This window comes from Moschus berezovskii, chromosome 1, assembly GCF_049115385.1.
Source record: "Moschus berezovskii isolate FMDL1 chromosome 1, NW_MosBer_1.0, whole genome shotgun sequence".
Taxonomy (NCBI): domain Eukaryota; kingdom Metazoa; phylum Chordata; class Mammalia; order Artiodactyla; family Moschidae; genus Moschus; species Moschus berezovskii.
The window spans coordinates 23,011,885-23,027,268 of record NC_142460.1 but is presented as its reverse complement, the minus strand read 5'-3'; positions in this window follow the sequence as shown (position 1 = coordinate 23,027,268).

Here is a 15,384-nt window from a genome sequence, read left to right as displayed (position 1 = left end):
ACTGAGCAACTGAACTGAACTAAACTGAAGGCTAAATTTATCCAGAGGGAAGAAAATGCAAATAGCTTTGTATTTTCAGAGTACAATGTAAAGAGAATCAGCCTGACAGAAGATATTGCATCAGAAACACAAGGAGCTAAAGACAGAGAAGGAAAATTGTCTATATTGTGATAGAAAAATTATCTTCAACCTAGTATTTGATATGTAGACCCAACCCAGACTAATAGAGAAGTAGAAACCTAGGATGACAGCCAATCATCGGTTTAGTTTAAACAGAAAAAAGACAGAAAATAAGATTCTCTGAAAGGAAATAACAAAAACAATGCAACTCCAAAGTTTCTAGGAAAAAGTAATGCTAAAAATAATTAAGATAAAGTAAAGGCAAATACGACTGAGCGACTGAACTGAACTGAAAGGCAAATAGTGCAAGAAAAAAATATCATTGGAGAGTCCAGAAAAAACAAAAAGCTATTTAAAAAAGCCAACGTAATTATCGTGTGCTATTTGGAGTGGATTGCCATTTCCTTCTCCAGAAGATCTTCCTGACCCAGAGATCGAACCTGCATCTCCTGCACTGGCAGGCAGGTTCTTTACCACTAAGCCACCAGGGAAGCCCTTGGATTGTGTAAAAGAGCTAATTCTTCATCCATTGTATAGCAGCATACTATACTAATTACAGACACAGCAGTAAATACTAAAGAAACAATCTAAACTAATGTAAGGGGCCTGCTTTTGGAGAACAAGACTGAAGAGTTGAGAATAGAATTTTTGCTTTATATTAAAATTCACCCTGTACCATTTAAGTATTTAATTTGTATGTTTTAATTACATTAGAAATTTTAATGATTTTTAAAATGCTAACTATCATATTTTAATGTTAGTTAAAGATCAAGGGAAAACATAAAAAAGATTAATTATTACATTATTGAAGATTGTGAGTCTCAAAACACAAATATATTCTCATGTACTTAAGAATTTAATGTATTACAAATATGAAATTATAAATCAGTAAGAAAGGGAGAATATTAGTCGAATAGTGGTGCTAAGATAACTATTACTGTAATATTGAATGGTTTGCCTTGGAAACGAACAGAGATCATTCTGTCGTTTTTAAGATTGCATCCAAGGACTGCATTTCAGACTCTTTTGTTGACCATGATGGCTACTCCATTTCTTCTAAGGGATTCCTGCCCACAGTAGTAGATATAATGGTCATCTGAGTTAAATTCACCCATTCCGGTCCATTTTAGTTCACTGATTCCTAGAATGTCGACGTTCACTCTTGCCATCTCCTGTTTGACCACTTCCAATTTGCCTTGATTCATGGACCTAACATTCCAGATTCCTATGCAATATTGTTCTTTACAGCATCGACCTTGCTTCTAGCATCAGTCACATCCACAACTGGGTATTTGTTTCACTTTGGCTCCATCCCTTCATTCTTTCTGGAGTTATTTCTCCACTGATCTCCAGCAGATACTGGGCCCCTACCGACCTGGGGAATTCCTCACTCAGTATTCTATCATTTTGCCTTTTGATACTGTTCATGGGGTTCTCAAGGCAAGTATATTGAAGTGGTTTGCCATTCCCTTCTCCAGTGGACCACATTTTGTCAGACCTCTCCACCATGACCCGCCCGTGTTGGGTGGCCCCACACAGCATGGCTTAGTTTCATTGAGTTAGACAGGGCTGTGGTCCATATGATCAGATCAACTAGTTTTTTGTGATTATGATTTCAGTGTGTCTACCTCTAATGCCCCCTCCCAATACCTACCGTCTTATTTGGGTTTCACTTACCTTGGACGTGGAGTATCTCTTCACAGCTGCTCCAGCAAAGCGCAGCTGCTGCACCATACCTTGGAGGAGGGGTATCTCCTCAAGGTTGCCCCTCCTGACTTTGAATGTGGAGTAGCTCCTCTCGGCCCTCCTGTGCCAGCGCAGCCACTGCCTCTTGGACGTGGGACAGCTCCTCTCAGCCACCGCCCTAACCTTGGGCGTGGGGTAGCTCCTCTCGGCCACGCTTCTGCACGTGATCGGTTCTGCGGGGCCAGCGTCTCTCGCATCTGTGCCGCCTAATCTGAGTCTATGCCCCAACCAGTAATGCTGAAGAAGCCAAAATTGAACAGTTCTATGAAGACTTACAAGACCTTTTAGAACTAACACCCAAAGAAGATGTCCTTTCCATTATAGGGGACTGGAATGCAAAAGTAGGAAGTCAAGAAACACCTGGAGTAACAGGCACATTTGGCCTTGGAGCAAAGAATGAAGCAGGGCAAAGGCTAATAGAGTTTTGTCAAGAGAACGCACTGGTCATAGCAAACACCCTCTTCCAACAACACAAGAGAAGACTCTACACATGGATATCACCAGATGGTCAACACCGAAAGCAGATTGATTATATTCTTTGCAGCCAAAGATGGAGAAGCTGTATACAGTTAGCAAAAACAAGACCAGGAGCTGACTGTGGCTCAGATCATGAACTCCTTATTGCCAAATTCAGACTTAAGTTGAAGAAAGTAGGGAAAACCACTAGACCATTCAGATACGACCTCAATCAAATCCCTTATGATTATACAGTGGAAGTGAGAAATAGATTTAAGGGACTAGATCTGATAGAGTGCCTGACGAACTCTGGTCAGAGTTTTGTGACATTGTACAGGAGACAGGGACCAAGACCATCCCCATGGAAAAGAAATGCAAAAAAGCAAAATGGCTGTCTGAGGAGGCCTTACAAATAGCTGTGAAAAGAAGAGAAGCGAAAAGCAAAGGAGAAAAGGAAAGATATAAGCATCGGAATGCAGAGTTCCAAAGAATAGCAAGGAGAGATAAGAAAGCCTTCCTCAGCGATCAATGCAAAGAAATAGAGGAAAACAACAGAATAGGAAAAACAAGAGATCTCTTCAAGAAAATTAGAGATATCAAGGGAACATTTCATGCAAAGATGGGCTTGATAAAGGACAGAAATGGTATGGACATAACAAAAGCACAAGTTATTAAGAAGAGGTGGCAAGTATACACAGAAGAACTGCACAAAAAAGATCTTCACGAGCAAGATAGTCACGATGGTGTGATCACTCACCTGGAACCAGACATCTTGGAATGTGAAGTCAAGTGGGCCTTAGAGAGCATCACGACGAACAAAGCTAGTGGAGGTGATGGAATTCCAACTGAGTTATTTCAAATCCTGAAAGATGATGCTGTGAAAGTACTGCATTCAATATGCCAGCAGATTTGGAAAACTCAGCAGTGGCCACAGGACTGGAAGAGGTCAGTCTTCATTCCAATCCCAAAGAAAGGCAATGCCAAAGAATGCTCAAACTACCGCACAATTTCACTCATCTCACACGCTAGTAAAGTCATACTCAAAATTCTCCAAGCTAGGCTCCCGCAATATGTGAATCGTGAACTTCCAGATGTTCAAGCAGGTTTTAGAAACGGGAGAGGCACCAGAGATCAAATTGCCAACATCCGCTGGATCATGGAGAAAGCAAGAGAGTTTCAGAAAAACATCTATTTCTTCTTCATTGACTATGCCAAAGCCTTTGATTGTGTGGATCACAATAAACTGTGGAACATTCTGAAAGAGAGGGGAATACCAGACCACCTGACCTGCCTCTTGAGAAACTTGTATGCAGGTCAGGAAGCAACAGTTAGAACTGAACATGGAACAACAGACTGATTCCAAATAGGAAAAGGAGTACGTCAAGGTTGTATATTGTCACCCTGCTTATTTAACTTATATGCAGAGTACATCATGAGGAACGCTGGGCTGGAAGAAGCACAAGCTGGAATCAAGATTGCTGGGAGAAATATCAATAACCTCAGATATGCAGATGACACCACGCTTATGGCAGAAAGTGAAGAGGAACTCAAAGGCCTCTTGATGAAAGTGAAAGAGGAGAGTGAAAAGGTTGGCTTGAAGCTCAACATTCAGAAAACGAAGATCATGGCATCTGGTCCCATCACTTCATGGGAAATAGATGGAAAAACAGTGGAAACAGTGTCAGACTTTATTTTTGGGGGCTCCAAAATCACTGCGGATGCTGATTGCAGCCATGAAATTAAAAGACGCTTACTTCTTGGAAGGAAAGTTATGACCAGCCTAGATAGCATATTAAAAAGTAGAGACATTACTTTGCCAACCTTGTCTAGTCAAGGCTGTGGTTTTTCCAGTGGTCATGTATGGATGTGAGAGTTGGACTGTGAAGAAAGCTGATCACCAGAGAATTGATGCTTTTGAACTGTAGTGCTGGAGAAGACTCTGAGAGTCCCTTGGACTGCAAGGAGATCCAACCAGTCCATTCTAAAGGAGATCAATCCTGGGTGTTCATTGGAAGGACTTATGCTAAAGCTGAAACTCCAATACTTTGGCTACCTCATGGGAAGAGTTGACTCACTGCAAAAGGATCTGATGCTGGGAGGGATTGGGGATAGGAGGAGACAGGGACGACAGAGAATGAGATGGCTGGATGGCATCACTGACTCGATGGACATGAGTTTGAGTGAACTCCAGGAGTTGGTGATGGACAGGGAGGCCTGGCGTGCTGTGGTTCATGGAGTCGCAAAGAGTCAGACACAACTGAGCGACTGAACTGAACTGAACTGAACTGAAGATAACTATTCAACATTTAAAGGGAAAAATACTTTATATCATAAAATATATTGTTATCAATTTCTATATTTAAATGAAAAATCTGGAAAGGATACATCCTGTGCAGTGGGCATGTCTTCCCTTTCCTAAGTAGAAATCACCACAATCAGATAATACCCATGCCTGGCAACTTGGATTTTAAAAGAAACTAAAAGGTTGTCTTTCCTTTATAAAATTAAAATCATCACATATGAAGGCCAAGAATCCTTTGTTTTTGTTTTTCTCTTGCAGAACACATAATATAACACACCTGTAGGAAAAGGAAGGTATAGCAGGTTGAATGTTGTTTAGTCAAAAAGTAGTGTCCAACTTTTTGTGAACCCATGGACTGTAGCCCACCAGGCTCCTCTGTCGATGGGATTCCCCAGGCAAGAATATTGGAGTGGGTTGCCATTTCCTTCTCCAGGGGATCTTCCCAACCCAGGGATCAAACCTGTGTCTCCTGCGCTGGCAGGCAGATTCTTTACCACTGAGCCATCTGGGAAGCCCAACAGGTGAATAGTAGCCCCCAGTGAAAGCCCAAGTGCTGATACTCAGACCCATAACTGTGGCCTTATTTGGAAATGGGGTCTCTGCGGATGTAATTAAATTAAAAGAAAGAAAGTGAAGTCACTCAGTCGTGTCCGACTCTTTGCAACCCCATGGACTGTAGCCTACCAGATTCCACCATCCAGGGGATCTTCCAGGCAAGAATACTGGAGAGGGTTGCCATTTCCTTCTCCAGGAGATCTTCCTGACCCAGGGATTGAACCGGGGTCTCCAGCACTGTAAGCAGATGCTTTGCCATCTGAGCCACCAGGGGAGTCTAATTAAATTAAAGGGCCTTCCAATGAGATCCGACTGGATTTAGGGTGGGCTCTAAATCAAGTGACAAATATCCTTATAAGAAACAGAAAAGACGTAGAAACAAAGGTGAAGTCCACTTGAAGATGGAGGTAGAGACTAGAGAGATGCTTCCACAAGCTAAGGACCACCAGGAGTCATCTGAAAGAGACAAGAAAGAGTCTTCCCTGAAACAGGGAGTAGGGCCTTACTAATACCTTGATTTCAGAATTATGGTCCCACAACTGTGAGATAAATTTCTGTTGTAATAAGCCATCTAGTATAAATAATTTATTATAGCAGACCTAAGAAACTAACACAGAGGAATTCATGGAGGTATAACATGTCAATGCCACTTCAATGAATGGGAGGATATTCAGCAGGAAAAGGAAAAGGAACTAAAAAATATATGTTTAGGTATGAAAGTCTTACATGACTTTCTATTTTAAGTGGAGTATACGGTATTCTGGCCTGAAAAATGCCATGGACAGAGGAGCCTGGCAGGCTACAGTCCATGGGGTCACAAAGAGTTGGACATGACTGAACACACACAAGCATAAAACATATATCCTATGACAAGAAACTGGTCAATACACTGGAAAGGTATTTGTGACCTGGTAAGACATTGATTTCCAACCTAAGAAATGCAGACTTGGCAGAGCAAAAGTGGTACTTCCCAGGTATGTTTTGTTCCAAAATTTACAAAGACATATTATTTTAAATCCACAGCTAATTTATGAATTAGGCAACAAGCGTATTATTGCATGAACTTTATAGGTGGAAACAGTTTCACCTCCGGATGTTAAATGACCTGCTCAATTTAAACAGTTTCACCTCCGGATGTTAAATGACCTGCTCAAGTCGTTTTCAAAAACATGACTTTTTTGCTCCAAATACAATGTCCTGTCTGTTGCATCTTATGATTTTAATAAATGATTAGGAACTAATAAAGTGTGATTATGAGATAGTAATAGTGCAGTCAGAATACTAATTTGGATGAGAGGTTATAATTAGTGAAACCTATTAGCCATCTATTATAACAGTCAAGCATAAGATAATAAGGGCCAAGGCCAAGATGATGTTGATTTAAATAAACAATGGTATATGAGGGAAATAAAGGGTCTATATATTTCAAATAGTGTATGTCATGAATGAACAAATTTTGTCATATTGCCTTAAATCCTTTCCTTTTGGGGATTTTGTATAAACACTAATTGTAGTCATGTCTACTGAAATATATTACGCTTCTTCCTGCTTATCCGTTTAGCATAATTTTCTAGGCAATTTGGTATACTTTTTGTTCCCCAAAGGACTAATAATTCCTAACTTCATCTTGGCATCAGGTAGGATTTATCCTATACAAAATCTAATTAAAATATCCTAGAATTTAAATTGATTGCATACACACACAAAATCCATGAATTTGTGTCAGTTACCTAACACAAGTACTTAATGTACTTCTTTGAGCTCAGATAAAATACCTGGATGACTCAAACCACATACACTGAAAGACACTGTAGAAAACTATTTATTGCTCTGGTGAATCAGAAATAAGGTTAATTAAGATGGAAATCTGAAACATGAAAAACCTACTTTCTAATGCAATGATTGCTTAAAATATTGATAATGTATACATCTTGAAACCTCCAAAAAATTAAATAACTAATATAGAAAGTCACATTTTAACAAAAATTATCCATGTTCAATTGGGTATATATACCCTAATGCATGGCTTTAGAGAGACTCAGGTTCTTCAAGATATACCAGGGAGAAACCTGTTTCGAATGCATTTCAAGTTATATTTCACTCTTAGAGGGTCATGAGGTATTCAGTTCAGTTCAGATCAGCTGCTCAGTCATATCCAACTCTTTGAGACCCCATGGACTGCAGGACACCAGGATGCCCTGTCCATCACCAACTCCTGGAATTTACTTAAACTCATGTCTATTGAGTAGGTGATGCCATCCAACCACCTCATCCTCTGTCGTCCTCTTCTCCGGCCTTCAATCTTTCCCAGCATCAGGGTCTTTTCAAATGAGTCAGTTCTTCACATCAGGTTGACAAAGTAATGGAGATTCAGCTTCAAAATCAGTCATTCCAATGAATTGGACTGATTTCCTTTAGGATGGACTGCTTGTATCTCCTTGCAGTCCAAGGGACTCTCAAGAGTCTTCTCCAGCATCACAGTTGAAAAGCATCAATTCTTCAGCACTCAGATCTCTTTATGGTCCAACTCTCACGTCCATACATGACCACTGGAAAAACCATCAGTTCAGTTCAGTTCAGTTCAGTCGCTCAGTCGTGTCCGACTCTCCGCGACCCCATGAATCACAGCACGCCAGGCCTCCCTGTCCATCACCAACTCCCGGAGTACACTCAAACTCATGTCCACAGAGTCGGTGATGCCATCCAGCCATCTCATTCTCCGTCGTCCCCTTCTCCTCCCGCCCCCAACCTTTCCCAGCATCAGAGTCTTTTCCAGTGAGTCAACTCGTCTCATGAGGTGGCCAAAGTATTGGAGTTTCAGCTTCAGCATCAGTCCCTCCAATGAACATCCAGGATTGATCTCCTTTAGAATGGACTGGTTGGATCTCCTTGCAGTATAAGGGACTCTCAAGAGTCTTCTCCAACACCACAGTTCAAAAGCATCGATTCTTCGGCGATCAGCTTTCTTCACAGTCCAACTCTCACATCCATACATGACCACGGGAAAAACCATTGCCTTGACTAGACGGACCTTGGTCGGCAAAGTAATGTCTCTGCTTTTTAATATACTATCAAGGTTGGTCATAACTTTCCTTCCAAGGAGCAAGCGTCTTTTAATTTCATGGCTGCAATCAGCATCTGCAGTGATTTTGGAGCCCAAAAAAACAAAGTCTGACACTGTTTCCACTGTTTTTCCATCTATTTCCCATGAAGTGATGGGACCAGATGCCATGATCTTTGTTTCCTGAATGTTGAGCTTCAAGCCAACCTTTTCACTCTCCTCTTTCACTTTCATCAAGAGGCTTTTGAGTTCCTCTTCACTTTCTGCCATAAGGGTAGTGTCATCTGCATATCTGAGGTTATTGATATTTCTCCCGGCAATCTTGATTCCAGCTTGTGCTTCTTCCAGCCCAGCGTTCCTCATGATGTACTCTGCATATAAGTTAAATAAGCAAGGTGACAATATACAACCTTGACGCACTCCTTTTCCTATTTGGAACCAGTCTGTTGTTCCATGACCGGTTCTAACTGTTGCTTCCTGACCTGCATACAGGTTTCTCAAGAGGCAGGTCAGGTGGTCTGGGATTCCCATCTCTTTCAGAATGTTCCACAGTTTATTGTGATCCACACAGTCAAAGGCTTTGGCATAGTCAATGAAGCAGAAATAGATGTTTTTCTGAAACTCTCTTGCTTTCTCCATGATCCAGCGGATGTTGGCAATTCGATCTCTGGTGCCTCTGCCTTTTCTAAAACCTGCTTGAACATCTGGGAGTTCACGGTTTACATACTGCTGAAGCCTGGCTTGGAGAATTTTGAGCATGACTTTACTAGCATGTGAGATGAGTGCAATTGTGCGGTAGTTTGAGCATTCTTTGGCATTGCCTTTCTTTGGGATTGGAATGAAGACTGACCTCTTCCAGCCTTGACTAAATGGACCTTTGCTGGCAAAGTAACATCTCTGTTTTTTAATATCCTGTCTAGGTTGGTCAAAACTTTTCTTCCAAGGAGTAAGAGTCTTTTAATTTCATGGCTGCAGTCACCATCTGCAGTGATTTTGGAGTCCAAGAAAATAAAGTCTGTCACTGTTTCCATTGTTCCCCATCTATTTGCCATGAAGTGATGGGACCAGATGCCATGATCTTAGTTTTCTGAAGGTTGAGTTTTAAGCAGCTTTTTCACTCTCCTCTTTCACTTTCATTAGGAGGCTCTTTAGTACCTCTTTGCTTTCTACCATAAGGTGGTGTCATCTGCATATCTGAGGTTATTGATATTTCTCCCAGCAATCTTGATTCCAGCTTGTGCTTCATCCAGCCAAGTGTTTCTCATAATGTACTCTGCATATAACTTAAATAAGCAGGGTGACAATATACAGCCTTGAAGTACTCTTTTACCTATTTGGAACCAGTCTGTTGTTCCATGTCCAGTTCTAACTGTTGCTTCCTGACCTGCATACAGGTTTCTCAAGAGGCAGGTCAGGGGGTGTGGGACTCCCATCTCCTTCATAATTTTCCAGTTTGTGGTGATCCACACCGTCAAAGGTTTTGGCCTAGTCAATAAAGCAGAAATAGATATTTTTCTGGAACTCTCTTACTTTTTAGATGATCCAGTGGATGTTGGCAATTTGATCTCTGGTTCCTCTGGCTTTTCTAAAACCATCTTGAACATCTGGAATTTCATGGTTCACTTATTGCTAAAGCCTGGCTTGAAGAATTTTGAGCATTACTTTACTAGCGAGTGAGACGAGTTCAATTCTGTGGCAGTTTGAGCATTCTTTCACATTGCCTTTCTTTGGGATTGGAATGAAGACTGACTTTTTCCAGTCCTGTGGCCACTGCTGAGTTTTCCAAATTTGCTGGCATATTGAGTCCAACACTTTTACAGCAGTCATGATATATATATACTAGAATATTAAAAGCTCAGATAAAAGCTACAGTAAAGAAATCAGAAATCTCAATAAAATTAGAGATACCAAGGGAACATTTCATGCAAAGATGGGCACAATAAAGGACAGAAATGGTATGGACCTAGCAGAAGCAGAAGATATTAAGAAGAGGTGGCAAGAATACACAGATGAACTATACAAAGAAAGATCTTAATGACCCAGATAACCACAATGATGTGATCACTCACCTAGAGCCAGATATACTGGAATGTGAAGTCAAGTGGGCCTTAGGAAGCATCACTACATGCAAAGTTAGTGGAGGTGATGGGATTCCAGCTGAGCTATTTCAAATCCTAAAAATTGATGCTGTGAAAGTGCTGCACTCAATATGCCAGCAAATTCAGAAAACTCAGTGGCCACAGGACTGGAAAATGTAAGAAAATGTCAAAGAATGTTCAAACTACCACAAAATTGCACTCATCTCACACACTAGCAAAGTAATGCTCAAAATTCTCCAAGCTAGGCTTCAATAGTACATGAACTGAGAACTTCCAGATGTTCAAGCTGGATTTAGAAAAGGCAGAGGAACCAGAGATCAAATCACCAATTTCCGTTGGATCATTGAAAAAGCAAGAGTGTTCTAGAAAAACATCTACTTCTGCTTTATTGACTACACCAAAGCCTTTGACTGTGTGGATCACAACAATCTGGAAAATTCTTAAAGAGATGGGAATACGAGACCACTTTACCTGCCTCCTGAGAAATCTGTATGCAGGTCAAGAAGCAACAGTTAGAACTGGATGTGGAACATTGGACTGGCTTCAAATCAGGAAAGGAGTACGTCAAGGCTGTATATTGTCACTCTGCTTATTTAATTTATATTCAGAGTACATCATGTGAAATGCTGGGCTGGGTGAAGCACAAGCTGGAATCAAGATTGCCAGGAGAAATATCAATAACCTCAGATATGCAGATGACACCACCCTCATGGCAGAAAGCAAAGAGGAACTAAAAAGCCTCTGGATGAAAGTGAAAGAGGAGAGTGAAAAAGCTGCTTAAAACTCAACCTTCAGAAAACTAAGATCATGGCATCTGGTCCCATCACTTCATGGTAAATAGATGGGGAAACAATGGAAACAGAGACAGACTTTATTTTCTTGGGCTCCAAAATCACTGCAGATGGTGACTGCAGCCTTGAAATTAAAAGATATTTGCTCCTTGGAAGAAAGACTATGACCAATCTAGATAGCATATTAAAAGCAGAGACATTAATTTGCCCACAAAGATCCATGTACCCAAAGCTATGGTTTTTCCAGTGGTCATGTATGGATGTGAGATTTGGACTGTGAAGAAAGCTGATCGCCGAAGAACTGATGCTTTTGAACTGTGGTGTTGGAGAAGACTCGAGAGTCTTTTGGACTGCAAGGAGGTCCAACCAGTCCATCCTAAAGGAAATCAGTCCAGAATATTCACTGGAAGGACTGATGCTAAAGCTGAAGCTCTAATACTTTGGCCACATGTTGCAAAGAACTGACTCACTGGAAAAGACCATGATGCTGAAAAGTTTGAATGCAGGAGGGGAAGGGCATGACAGGGGTTGAGATAGTTGAATGGCACCACTGACTCAATGGACATGAATTTGACCTAGCTCCAGGAGTTGTGATGGACTGGGAAGCCTGGTGTGCTGTAGTCAATGAGGTCGCAGAGTCAGACACAACTGATCACCTGAACTGAACTGAAAGAAATAAGCTTTACTTTCACTCTGCTAGTATTTTCAAATTTATTTCACCTGAAACTTTTTTTGAGAGAGATGAGGAAATATTTATTTTTGATAATTCATGGAACTAGAGCTTTGTATAATACTATTCTAACTTCTTAAGTCAGCATGCCCTCAGCAGAATAACTATTTTAAGCTTGCTTCAAGGATGAAAAAAAAAAAAAAACTTTTCTTTGTGCAAGAGGCAGTCATCTTGTGAGTTAAATGAAACAAGCCAAATAAATGACATGATGTGCCAAACATATCAAGTGAACTAGAGTCATTACTGTTCTCAGGAAGCATAAAATATGCACAGAAACTAAAAAAAGCAAAAGAAAGATAAAAGAGAAGAGAAAATGCTGATTTTTAAAAAATGTTTGGGAAACCTGTTTTATCTGTTAGCATCATGCAAGCTACATTCTGAGTGAACATCATCTGGATTCTTGGCACTGAAGCACCAAGTTAAATGAACCAATATTACAGAAATCTGGATTCCAAAGTATAAGCAAAAGAGAGTGTGAAGATTCAGGATCTACATGCAAACACTTCAACAGCCATTGATTCCAGAAGAAAGTGACATGGCCATTAGACACAACTGTAGCCATGGTCTCTGATCCATAACTTCCAGAACCAGAACCATAGACTTCAGAAGTTGACCTTTCAAACTCAAAACCAATGGATGACACAGTGCCCACATTTTATTTTACAACAGACCTCCAAGTCTCACTCCTTATGAGTTATGGGTCCCTGCAAGGAGATCCAACCAGTCCATTCTAGAGGAGATCAATCCTGGGTGTTCATTGGAAGGACTGATGCTAAAGCTGAAACTGCAGTACTTTGGCCACCTCATGCGACAAGTTGACTCACTGGAGAAGACTCTGATGCTGGGAAATGTTGGGGGCGGGAGGAGAAGGGGATGACAGAGAATGAGATGGCTGGATGGCATCACCGACTCTGTGGACATGAGTTTGAGTGAACTCCGGGAGTTGGTGATGGACAGGGAGGCCTGGCGTGCTGTGATTCATGGGGTCATGGAGAGTCGGACACCAGTGAGCGACTGAACTGAACTGAACTGAAGGACATCTGTATCCTTTCCCTCATTAAAAAGTGCAATCTCACCTCAGGACCTTCTCTCTCATCATGCATTCTAATAGTTTTGAAAATTCCTTTTGCCTAATCAATATTTCCTGGCTCATTTAGAATAGAAATGTGCTTACTTTGTGGAGGAATTGAAGTACATCCAAAAATCATATAAAAGACATATTATATTTTCAAAGTCAGTGGGTAGCAGTAAACCATTAAATTCATGTACCCTTGAATGAATGAAAGTAGTCAAGGGACTATTCTTTGTTGATATGACTTTATTAGTTTATTCCTTGGGTGTATATTACTGCCAAGCCATTGTCAACGTAATACTTTATATTATCCACAGCAGGGGTCCACATCCTCTGGGATCTAGTGCCAAGTGATCTGGGGTGAAGATGGCGCAAACATAAGAGAAATAAAGTGCACAATAAATGTAACGCGCTCAAATCATCTCGAGACCATACCCCGCACCCACCACCCCAGTCCATGGAAAAAGTGTCTTCCTTGAAACCTGTCCCCGGTACCAAAAAGGTTGGGGATGCTGCTACAGTATCCACAGTATCCAAAATCTACCAATGATTTGTTAGAAGAATCATGTGCATTTCTTTATAGACATAGCGAATGATCAGTAGAAATAAACAGACCTTGGTCATTAGAGAGTTGCCATGTAAATCTCACTGAGTGTAACCAAAGCTCTCCCTTTGCCCACAGTTAAACCCATGTTGATACAGCACAGCTTATACCTGAAGATCCAGCTGCCACGTGCTCACACCCACCTGATGTTCTGCAAGTGTCCCAAATGCCATCTTCTCTAAATGAAAATTATTATCTGTGGTCCACCTCATTTATCCCCCTGCTATATGCCCTTTCATGGCTAAGGCGTCATTATCCACCAGTCTTCCAGAATGGAAACTTCAGGGTCATCTTTGAGTACCAGTATATTAGAGCTCCCCTCAAGCATCTATCATCACAGGTTTATCTGGTTATCAGATAAAGAGGACTCTTACAACATGTCCGTGGCTCCTTCTTTAAAAAAAGTGAAAGTGTTAGTTGCTCAGTGGTGTCAACTCTTTGCATAGCCTGCCAAGCTTCTCTATCCATGGAATTCTCCAGGCAGGAATACTGGAATGGGTAGCCACTCCCTTCTCCAGGGGATCTTCCCTACCCAGGGATCAAACCCAGGCCTCCTGCACTGAAAGGAAGATTCTTTATCACCTTTAAGCTCCTTCACACTTATCCTAGAAGGTTAAACGCATCATGTGACATTCAGCATACCCAAGAATGGGATTTTTGATTCAAGCTTTCTTTCATAACTAATAATCATTGATATTAATTTTTGGAGCCACATTGAAGCACACTGCTTTCTGAGTTCATTATAAGCTTTCATGCCTCCACAATTGGGCCTTACTGTTTAGTCTATGGGAAACCACCCTCTTTTTTTCTCTTTTCACTCTGCCTTGCCCAACACCAGTATCCCCTTAACTAACTGGGTCTTGTAAATTCATGTGTTCTTTAAGACTCACTTCAAATTATTTTCCTCTGAAAATCCTCCACTCTGTCTCCACCTCACAGCAGAATTGATCCTACTAATCCTCTGCATCGACAGCATTTTACTTGTGATTCCCTACGATGGCACTTATCTCATATCAGCTGGGTGTTTGTGTATCTGCTTACCCTCTGCATTAGAGTCTTCATAAGAAAGATAGACTGTCCAATTACCTTCAGATGCTCAATAAATATTAGCTGGGTAATGAAATGATTAACTGAACAAATAGTTTCAGCTATAAGATCATTCCAGTGTCCCCTGATTTTAAATGTTTTGTAAATGATACCTCAAGGGTTACCAGAATCTCCCTTTAATGATACACTATCTCCTGAGGCCATCTTATGCATTTCTTCTCAGGGAGATATGCAAAGGGATAAAATGAGTAAACAAATTCATCAAACAAGAAATAAAAGGAGGGAGGAATAGGAGGAGAATCTAATCCTAATTTTAAACCATCAATCTTTCCAATGACCTTGAAGAAACTATTAGCAGCTTTGAAAAATTGCTCATTTGATAGGTTCTGCACAGAAATAAGTTATCTGGGGGAAAAAAAAGAATCAAAAAACTACTGTAAAATGCCAAAAGTTTTTGATTGTTCTGCAGTGGATTTATTTGGCATTCAAATGTCACGTCTCACTTTGAAAAGCCAAACTACTCATCGAAGTATTACACAGCTCAGTCAGCTCTGTTCACGCAAAAATGCAGTTTGCCTTTTCAATTACAATTGCACCAGAGATATGGCGCAGACTCAAATAATTTTGTTGAGAGTCACTCATATAAAACATGGCCTAGACATGTTAATTTAGCAGTGCATATGGAACACTGGAAGTTGGCAGACTAAACTTTGAATCAGAGAAAAATTGGATCAGTCAGCCTATCTGATCCTTCATATTACAGAATGCAGAAGATGAAACAATTCGATGATCCATTAAAAT